Below are 9,631 nucleotides of genomic sequence, written 5' to 3' on the forward strand. Positions count from 1 at the left end.
GGCTATTTTTAAGTGAAAAACTTAGGTTTCTGTTTTCCAACTCCTTTATTGAATAAGCTTGACTGTCCTGGAATTTGCTGTGTGGACAGACTTTGACCTCAAAGATCTTCCTGCCTTTGTAAACACAAATAATAAGCTTACCTTGCCCTGAGATCATCACTCCATCACTTTCTGAAGCTCCTTTATTACTTGCTCCATTAGCTTCCTTGTGTTTTTTTGGTTTTTGTTGTTTCTTTTAAACTATCCCTTTCCCTTTACTAGCTCAGTGTAGCTGCCTCTGTTCTTTCAGGTCTGTGTAGTTCTTCATACAGTTCATATTGTATCCTTATATTTCGCATAGTTGAGAAATCCTGTTTATATATTCTTGAACTCATGTTTTCTCAGTTCTTTCCCACAGCCTCAAGATCAAGCATTACTATTTTGCTGTGGAATATTAGACACATTCTTGATTCCTGGACTCATGCTGTTTCTTATTGTCATGCAGTCATTAACCTCGGCAGGGAGAACATTTCTTCATGTAAAGCTCACAATAAAACCACTTACTACAGACTCTTTGTAATTACATATTATCATCTCAGAAGCAATGGCCCACCCTTCAGGTTGTAATCACTGGTACTCCAACCCCTGGAGTAAGGCAGATTTGCTATTGTCTTGATGTCAAATATTAATTAGGCAATTTTTTTTTAATTCACTTTGTTAGACCAGTATAATTTTTCTATTAATTAATTTATTTGTTCAATTTACACCCAATCAGAGCCCCCCTCCTCCAGTCTTCCCCTCACATGGACCATCTCCCCACACTATACTTCAACCTCTGAGAAGAGAGAGGCCCTTCACAGGTAGCCAACTTACTCTATCACTTCAGGTCATTGCAGGACTAGGTACACTCTCCCTCTAAGGCCAGGCAAAATCGCTCAGTTTCAAGAACAGAATTAAAGTGAGAATTCTTAAATGAAAGACATCAGAATATTTTAAACACTGCTCCAAACAGACACCTTAAGCAATCATGAACACTATTTTTGTTTTGTTTTGTTCTGTTTTACAATACTTAGAAAAATAAAGGAATGCATGTGTTGTAGTTCTTATTGTGGTTGTCTAATTAAAACAGCCCAGTATCAACTAAAATAAATGAATAAATAAAAGAGCTGTAACACTAATATCCTCAGAAAACCTCCCAAACATGCATAACTCAGTCATTTTCATTGACTGGCTGGTGAACAACACACAAAAAAGGAGAAGATCTGAGCCTTGCTCTCTTCCAGAGACATAGCCCAAGGAAGAAATACAGACTGACTGGGGTAGAAGTATTACATATCCACACATGGCCTTACAATTGCTCAGTGCTGACAATATTTTTTTAATTATTTTAAAAACTAACACAATGTTTCTTTGTTCACTGAATGATTTGTATATATTTCCCCTTTATTCCTTTTCTATAGATTTTAGTATTTTCTTTTTTATCTATTTTATTCTCCTAATAACAAACTTCTATCTAGCATCAATCTATCTATCTAGCTATCATTTTATTTTGATTCTCAATATGTTTCTCTTGCTTTCATTGGGGACTCTGCTCCTTCTGGGTCTCTCCCAAGAGAAAGAGTGGGGGAGGTTTCTGGAGTTTAAAACAAAGAGGTAGCACATTTTTCACTTTAAATATTCTAACTTTCTTTTTGTTTTCTTCTCTCCTATTTTTCTATCTATCTATTATGTTTGATATGTTTTGGTTATTTCTGCTACTATGAATCTTATTATTTCTATGATGGTTCAAGATGTGATTATTAGCACTTAGTTTTTATCTTACTCTGTGTGTTTTACTGCTACTTGTTGCTGATATTGTTATTTCTCCTTAATACATGGAACTGTCATGACCCTGTCTCCTGTGTAGATGTTCTGCCACTAAGTGATAGCCTCAGCCCAAAGATTAGGGGAAATAAAAACATCTCTATGTCAATGACTACTCTCCAAAGAGATAAAGGAAGAGCATAGGAGTTCTGAAGACCCATTCATGGACTACAGCAAGTACAGAAAGAAGCAGCAAAAAGTACAAGGGCACACATTTATGAGAAACTTCAGACAAAGCCTTTCAAAGCATGCATTAACAATAAAAAGAAGAGGAATAATTACAGAGGGTACATCCTACACATGGCTCCATCAACATGATATCTTCCTGATTGTGCCCTTCCCCCAGCTTGTGTAGGCTAAACAAACCCTAGTGGTTTTACAACCTGGCCTTACCACATTTGCATTTTCTCTACCAGAACTTTGAGGGGCTGACTGCCTGCTGAGCTTGCTTTGCAACTCAATCTAGCTGAAACAAAGGACGGATCTGTGGGTTTTGCCTATATAAAATCAGAGCTGAAAATTAAACTTTAATCCTTGATCTGAAACCTTTGTCTTGACTTCATCCTTCTCTAGCCTGCCTATCTTTTTCATTTCTAGGCTTCCTTTTGGGTATATCAAGTTCATCCATGGCTGCTGGACAGCTACACCTGATATATAAGGAGTCCCCTTTTTTTTTGTGAAAACTGCACAGAAAGCACCACTATCAAGTTTACATGTACTGAAGAAGTAACAGATGTACAGTAAAAACTCCAACTGGAAACATAGTCTACATTGATTAAGAAGCAATACTTAACAGTCACCTTCAAGAATAAACTTTGGTGAAAATAAAATGATGAAAATTTTCTAGAATCAAATGAAAGTGAAAACTTACTATTTCAGAGGAAGTTTTTAATAAGAAAGCTTAGAGATATGACATTTTTAAAACCCAGAGAGATGTGTAATAAATAACCTAATGATGGATATTGAGGTTTTACCAAAACAAGAACCAGGTAAACCTGAATTCAGCAGAAAGAAAACAACAATAAAAACAGACCTAAAATTAATGAAATATTACCAAAGAGACCTATATGCATGATGGATAAAACAAATAGAACTGTTACAAGTAATATTACTGAAATACAGAGATCAGTAGGGATTATTTTGGAAATGTATATCATTATCTGAAGAAATGGGTAAAGTTCTTGATATAGACATCCCACCAAAATTGAACTAAGGGGATATAAAAAGATGTGTGGGCTTTAAGACCCTCATCCTAGCTGTCTTGAAGACAGTCATTTCCAATCTGCCTTTAGAACAAGAGTTAGAATTCTTAATTCCACATTTGCCTAGATGCTTCCATGTTCCAGCCTTGATGAGAATGGACTGAACCTCTGAACCTCTAAGCCAGGCACTGTTAAATATTGCCCATTATAAAACTTGCCTTGCTCATGGTGTCTATTCACAGCAGCAAGACACTGAATAATATGCCAATAATGAGGGAAAAAAAAATGAGACCATGAAAAGTTTACTGCCAAAGAAAAGTCCAAGACAGGACAGATTTAGTGATGAATTTTATGAAAATATGAAGAATAACAACTTCCAATGTTCTTTAGGCTAGTCTATAAAACTAGAAAAACGCATCTCAAAACATTCTATAAGCAACAATTACTATGATATCAAAATTGAGTAATGGCACAACTGCAAATAATAAGTATAGGCCAATAGTCTCAAAAAACAAAATCATCAAGAAAGTATGTTCAAACTGAGTCAACAACACATTAAATATTATAAAATATGATAAAGTTTGTTTCATTTCAGGGGTGAATTGATGGTTCATAAACTAGTTAAGTACAAGGTAGCATATAAATAGACTCTGAGACAAAATTTGTTTGATCATCTAAACAAATGAGGAAAGTATCATTGACATGACCTAATACCCCCCACTTTGATAAAACATTTAAGGTGCTATAAATATAAAAATGCACTTTAACATAATAAAGACTGAATATGAAACACATATGATTGCATATGTGAGTATGAATATATATATATAATATATATTCCATATACAAATACATAACCAGCACCATTCTAAGTAGAAAAATACTGAAAGGAAGGCAGGGATAGCAACTCTTTCCATTCCTATTAGAGGCATATATTGCTTGAAGTCTTAGCCAAAGGAAAAAATGTAAGAGTATGAAAAAGTTTAAGCAAAAAAGAAGTTATAGTAGCCTCTTTGCACATGATATAGTTCTACATGTACAATATCCTAAATACTACCAAAAGACATGCATGTAAACCTGAAAACTTCAGCAAAGTTTCAAGATTCAACATCAAAATACAAAAACTTGTAGCTTTTACACACTATTAATAAACCCATAGAGAAATGTATCAGAACAAAAACCTCAAATAGAAGGAAATACCTAGGTATAAACCTAACCAATGACATAAAGATGTCTACAATGAAAATTATATAACACTGAAGAAACCATTGAAAAAGGTATGGAACATAGATCAACCTTAAAATTCTTTTTTCAGAGTATATGCCACAGAATAAAGAACTCCCCAGGCTGACATAGGGGTAGCATGAGGCTTGCTGCCATTAACATTCTTTGTTAGCAGTTCATGAGGTGGATTATGAAGCTATTGGTTCCTGAAAGTCATAGTGAGTATTTGGTCACAAACATGTTCCAGAAATCTTCAAATTCCTCCTAAGACAAGGGAAAAGGACATTGTACCTTGTGATATGTAAAGATACAGTCCATTTAAAAAGAATTCATGGTCATTTTTACCTTTTTGCTTCATTGTTCTTCTTGGAGCGCTATGAATATATGCCTACAATGAGTAAGATATTCTGAAAAATCCCACTCTGCCTCTTTTCCTTCTGGGAATTATCTTTTGGTGTTTTGTTATATTAATATGTAGTAATCTCTCCATGTATGTGTGTGTGTGTGTATATGCGTGCGTGTATGCACACTCACTGCTCAAAGGATCCCCAACATATATTCAAAAGTTAAAATGAGATGAAGACACTTCTCCTACAAAATCGAATGTCACTTGATGTTTGGCAGCAGCAAAGGGGTTGCTTGTGCCATTGTTAATGTTCAATACTGAGTGCATGATCCTAATATCTCAATGTACACTTCAGTTCTCTGATTTGCATACCTAAACTGAATCTCTGAGTCTGCCTTGTGACTTCATATTTGACTAGTATTGTGGTGCTCAGGTACCTCTCAGTGGGGAGTGTCCTACTGTTTAAGTTAATCTTGGGTTAGTATAAAAATTGTCTGTATGCTTTATTGTTTATGTCTTGATCAGAAAAAAACTTTCTTTTCATTTTCAAGATTTCTATTGGATGATGATCATTTGCTCTCCAAGATTTGGTCTTCTTTTGCAGGTCATTCACATAAGACCTATATCTTGTTCAATGTTCATAAAGCTTCAGAACATGGAACTTCCGTGGTCATCAATCCTTATAACTATAGGGTTGAACCCTCACAGTGGGAAAGTCTGCCAATATAGACAGGCAGAGAATATGACACTTTGTGGAAGCTTCTGTCCCTTGCTGATTGAGAATGAAGAGAATTTCACAGATATTTCAAGCCTTGTTTATAGTCTCTGTGTATCTTGACTTATTATGGACTATGTATTATGACCTTGTTGCCCTGTAAATTTCATCTTTCCTGTACACTGTAAACCTACACAGCATACCACAGAAAACATCTTATAGTCTCACTAAAGTTTTTATAAAATAATTAAGTGTACCAAAGCATCTTATTTAATCTTTGAATAACAGAACTCCCAAACACTGTGATCCTGTACTCAGAGCTACTGTTAAGGTGCTCTCATACTCTGTCTTTTGAGAAACACTCTTCACACTCAGCATTTAATACCCTTTACAATCTCTTTGTTCCTTATTGACCATGCTTAAATGTATCTAAAACATATTTCTTAATTGTCTCTAAAGTTTCCTTCATGAAACACAATGGAGTGATCTCCCATAATTATAGATTGGAAAAATTAATATGGTTCAATGTGATTCCGACCAAAATTCCAATAGCATTATTGAAAACCAGAGAAATAATTTAAAAATTCATAAGGAAGTACAACAATCCATGAATACTCAAAACAATTCTAAACATTGCAAGATGCAATTTCAAATTATGTTACAGAGCCATAGTAGCAAAACCAGCATGGTACTCACAGAAAAATCAGTCACATTAACTAGTGGACTGCGGGATCCAGAAATAAATCCATACAACTACAGCCAAGACATGTTGAAGAAAAGATTCCCTTAGCAACACAGTTCCGTGAAAGCTAGAATCCTGTGTGAGGAAAGCAGAAACTAGATCCTAGCCTAGATCTCAGAAATTGTTGGAAAAATGTATTGGGGAATGAACAGAGACTTTCTGAATGGGCCTCCTATCGTTCAAAAAATGGCAATAAAAATTAGATATCACCATATGGCATTTAAAAGTTACTGCAGAGAGAACTTCAAAGTGAATGAAGAGCAGGGTGGGAGAAAACATGCCAGCAATTCATTCAACAGGGGAGGCTTCTAACACCTAAAGAACAAGTAACCAAGTAAATTAGCAGGCAAAGATGGGTTGAATAGACATTTTCAATAAAGAAAGGATGTCCAATAGATATAAAGAAAATCTTTAATATTTTTACTTATTAGGGAGATGCAAATAAAAAATATATATCTATATTGAGATTTATCCTAATCCAGTTAAAATATAATGACAAAGATCAAAAAATGAAACAACACAACAATAAAAAAAAAATCCTCATGGAAATGAGAGGAAAGAACACATATGCACTGTCTGTAGTAACGGAGACGATTATACCAAGCACAAAAAGCCTCAAGAAATTAGATAGGGCCAGAGGGTGGCTTTGTGGTAAAATCACTTATTGTACAAGCATGAGGAGTGGGGTTCTGATCCCCAAAACCCAGGTGAATGTTGGATGGGTGGGGTTGCCCACCTCTAAATCTTGTCTCAGAAGATCTAGATGGGCCAAGATGACTAGTGAGATGTTCATACACTCACACAGATGCTCTCTCTCTCTCTCTCTCTCTCTCTCTCTCTCTCTCTGTGTCTGTCTCTCTCTCACACACACACTAAAAAATATAACAACCACATGTTCTAGCTCCAACCCTCATGATTGTAATGAAATCAAAGTGATCATACAAGAGATGCCTGTGTACCCATGTTAATTTTAGCATATATAATATATATATATTAATTTTAGCATATATAATATATATAGTTAGTTAGTTAGTTAGTTAGTTAGTTAGTTAGTTAGGTTATGGAATTGGCAAGACATTCATCAGTAAATCAGTAAGTACCATGAGTAAGTAAGGGAACTGTGGTATGTAGGTGTAAGTATGTGACAATTTTTCAGCTATACAAAAGAACAAAACCACTTAGTTTGTAGGAAAATAGATGGACTTGGAGTTCATCCTGCTAAAGAAAGCAAAGCAGACTTAGAGAAACAAGTTTCATGCATCTTACTTCATCTGTGAAGTCTACAGGAAAAAGACCTGGGAGCAGAAAAGTGACTTTTAGAGAGCTTGAAGGGGAGCTTGGAGAGTCAGTTGTAGGAAAAGAGAAATAGTAAGATAGTGAGAGTAATGAAGCTAAAAGAGACTTATACATGAAAATAACACAATGAATTCCATTATTTTGTACAATTAAAAATTCTAATAATGTTTATAGAAGGTTAGATCAGAGCATTCAGCTATTCACGGGATTTGTAGGAATGAGTACAAAAAATTAGCTTAGGGCAGGAATTTAATTTAATCCCATCCTCTGACCCTCCCTCAATCTCAAGTGAAAACTACTCTCAACAATAAAAAAAAAAAAACTTCAAGGGGAATCACCATCCATGACCTCAAGGTATATTAAGAGTAACAGTGATAAAAACTGCATGGTATTGGTACAGAGACAGGTGGGTAGATCAGTGGAACAGAAAGGGAGACCCAGAAATGAACCCACACACCTATCATCTCTTTGACAAAGGAGTCATCCATTGGAAAAAAGACAGCATTTTCAACAAATGGTGCTAGTTCAACTTGAGGTCAGCATGTAGAAGAATGAATATTGATCCATTCTTACCTCTTTGTACAAAGCTCAAGTCTAAGTAGATCAAGGACCGACACATAAAACCAGATACACTGAAACTAATAGAAGAGAAAATGGATAAAATCTTCAAACACATGTACACAGGAGAAAATTTCCTGAACAGAACACCAATGGCTTATGCTCTAAAAACGAGAATTGACAAATGGGACCTCATAAAATTGCAAAGCTTCTGTAGGGCAAAGGACACTGCCAATAGGACAAAATGGTAACCAACAGATTGGGAAAAGATCTTGACCAACCCTACATTTGGTAGAAGACTAATATCCAATATATACAAAAAACTCAAGAAGTTAGACTCCAGAGAACTAAATAACCCTAATAAAAATGGGGAACAGAATTCTCAACTAAGGAACACCGAATGGCTGAGAAGCACCTAAAGGAATGTTCAACATCTTTAGTCATCAGGGAAATGCAAACCAAAACAACTCAGATTCTATCTCACACTAAGGACATCCACACAAAGTGTGGAACAGAGACTGAAGCAAAGGACATCCAGAGACTGCCCCACCTAGAGATCCATCCCATATACAATTATCAAGCCCAGATACTATTGTGAATGCCAAGAAGCACTTGCCAACAAGAGTCTGATATAGCTGTCTCCTGAAAGGTTCTCCCAGAGCCCGATAAATACAGAGGTAGATGCTGACAGCCAAACATTGGACTGTGCACTGGGTCTCCAATGGAGGAGTTGGAGAAAGGACTGAGGTACCTGAAGGTGTTTGCAATCCTATAGGAAGAACAACAATATCAACCAACCTGACTGCCCTCCCCCCCCCCGACCCCCAGCTCCCAGGGACTAAACCACCAATGAAACAGTACACATGGAGGGACCCATGGCTCCAACTGCATATGTAGCAGAGAATGGCCTTGAAAGACATCAATGGCAAGAGAGGACCTTGGTCCTGAGAAGGCTCTATGCCCCAGTGTGGTAGAATACCAGGACAGGGAAGCCATATTAGGAAAACAACTTCATAGAAGCAGGGGAAGAAGGAATGGGGTAGGGGTTTCCAGGAACAGTCAGGGGTGGGAACCAGGAAAGGAGATAACATTTGAAATGTAAATAAAGAAAGTATCTAATAATAAAAACAAACAAACAAACAAACAAACAAACCAAAACAGTTTCAACAAATGCAGCCTTCATGTAAAGAGAAGCTTTAGGCACTGGATCTAGGGTGAACCAGAGGCTCTAGCTGTTGATTACTGAATGCCTCTGATATTGCTTGAACAAGAGGGAAAATTGATTCTTCCTAAAATACCACGGTGAAAACTTATGACTCTGGCACTCAGTTCTGTGCTTAGGATCCCACTGAGGTGAAAGGTGCTGTTAATCAGTTTCTCGTTACTATAACAACACACCTGAAGCTGGGTCTGTAAAGAAAAGACGAGTTTTTAGCTCACTATTATGGATGGGAGAAGAACAAGATTGGGCATATGGATTAAGCTCCTAATAAGTACTGAATGCTAGGTGGCCTCTTGGTGTGTGTGGGGCAAATATATGTTAGAAAACACACCTGGAAGAGGAAGCCAGAGTATTGCTTGAGCAGTTAGGTCTGTACTACTAACTCAGAGGTTCTATGAAAAGTACCCAGTCCCTCCTGAGTGCAGTATCTACAATAGCCTAAGGCTCTCATCTCATCTGAGACCCCACTTCAAAGGAGTTTTCA

The sequence above is a fragment of the Mus caroli genome, chromosome 1 (genome assembly GCF_900094665.2).
Source record: "Mus caroli chromosome 1, CAROLI_EIJ_v1.1, whole genome shotgun sequence".
NCBI classification, from domain to species: domain Eukaryota; kingdom Metazoa; phylum Chordata; class Mammalia; order Rodentia; family Muridae; genus Mus; species Mus caroli.